Genomic DNA, 1,838 nt, shown 5'->3' with positions numbered 1-1,838 from the left:
GAATGAGATGTACCTGACAACTTAGATATAGTCACCCTATCTGTAGGTAGCTTTTTCCTCAGCATTTTCATAATCTCCAGGACACAAGCTCTCTGACATTCCTCAGAAGCCTCCTATAGTAAACTGTGACCTCATGCTTTGGGAGTTCCCACCCTAAGGATATCTTGCTACTTGTCAGGTCATTTATTTCAGTTTTGTCCTCGGTGGACCTGGTGGGTATGTGTCTGCCTCACAGATTGCAAGTCACCTTGGCCTTCTTTATGTTGAATAATTCCATGTCCTGTGAGGCTTTTCTCCATGGTTTTTTTCCTACAGCTGCAACCCCTTTGGAGGCACCAAGTCCTCCATCCCTGGATGTGTTGAAGGAAGTCCCTGTGGTCACTTTCTGGGTTATTGCTGAAGGGATTCTTCTAAAGTTTCTTTCATCCCTAAGGCTCACAAGCCTATTATTTCAAATTGGCTTGTCTTCTTTTAAAGGGCAGGAAGAAGCTAATATTTGTTGAGCACTACCTCACATTAAATGTGCTTTTGCCTCCATCATCTTGGTCATCCCATCAACTCAGTGACATTGGTATTATTAAGGTGAAGAGGTCACAGCCCATAAAAGGCAGAGCCAGGATTCAATTCCAGGACTGTTTGGCTTCAAAGCCCTGTGGTTGCTACCACACCAGGCTGCCTCCCACTGTTTTTACAGTAAGTTTTTACAGTAAGACCACCAGCAGACATCACTAGCAAGTCCCTTTCTCTCTCTGGGTTTCAATTTCTTCTTTTGGAAGTTGGGCAGAGGTGGCAATATATGCTGAAGGGCTGTCAGAGTGACGGGCTGGGTGGGGGCTAGCCTTGGAAGACTTTACAGGGGGCATTGAGCAAGATTTTGAAGGAAGGGAATGGGGAGTCAGGAGATGGATCATTAGGTTAAATCTAATAGTCAAAAACAAGACTGTGTGTATGAGGGGAAGGAGCTGAAGAGATGAGTGGAAATTGCCAGTCTAATTAGGAGAGGGTTATGAGCCCCTGGTGAGTATAGCCAGGTTTAAAACTTTGTCTCAAATCATATTTAGCATGTGATCGAGCACGTGGGAAGCAGAATACATTTTGATGACAATAATGACAAGGAGGAAAGATGAGTGGCTGTCAGCTGGCACTTCAGAAAAGAGTCCAGGCCTTATGGCTTCAAGAATCGAGGCCTGCCGGGAAAAGCTTAAGGGAAGTGTTCTGGTAGAGATGTCTAATTTGAATTTTTCCAGCTTCGATTCAGTTCTTCTGAGCTCACGTGCCCTTTACCTACATTTGGAGGCCTTTAGCTCCTGGGGAGACAGATAGCAGCTCCTCCTGGCAGTATCTAATACACACCGGCGTCGTCAACATCTCAAATAGTCCGCCCCAAATACCAGGGAAGGATTTCTTAGGTGTGGGGGTGGGGGTGGTGAAGCCAGAGAGCCTGGCCTGAGGGGCAAAGCAGAGATTGTAGTCAGAATGGCCTTTGGGGTGGTGTCGGGCCCTGACCTCCTCCTCCACAACTTCTGGTCGGGGCTGCAGCCCAGGACCTTGGGGGCTGGGAGAAGGCATCGTACTACCGCCTTTCAAGAGCGGCCAATCCAAGAATCAGGGAGAGGAGGAAGGCTTCCGGAGCCTCGGAGGGCGGCCACCGCTGGCCCAGGACGCCCTTGCCCTGTACTGCTCTGGCTTTCCTCCTCGGGTTCCCTCAAGCTATGAAGCAAGGGACCCAGCCAGGGAGTGTAGGAGGCCTCCAGCCCCTTCCCACCCTGGGCCGGGCCTCCGGCTCTGGGCTCCTCCTGCAGCCCTGTCACCCCGCCCCTTGCGCTCGGGCCCCGGCC

This window comes from Pteropus alecto, unplaced genomic scaffold (assembly GCF_000325575.1).
Source record: "Pteropus alecto unplaced genomic scaffold, ASM32557v1 scaffold76, whole genome shotgun sequence".
Lineage (NCBI taxonomy): Eukaryota > Metazoa > Chordata > Mammalia > Chiroptera > Pteropodidae > Pteropus > Pteropus alecto.
This window is presented reverse-complemented; position numbering follows the sequence as displayed.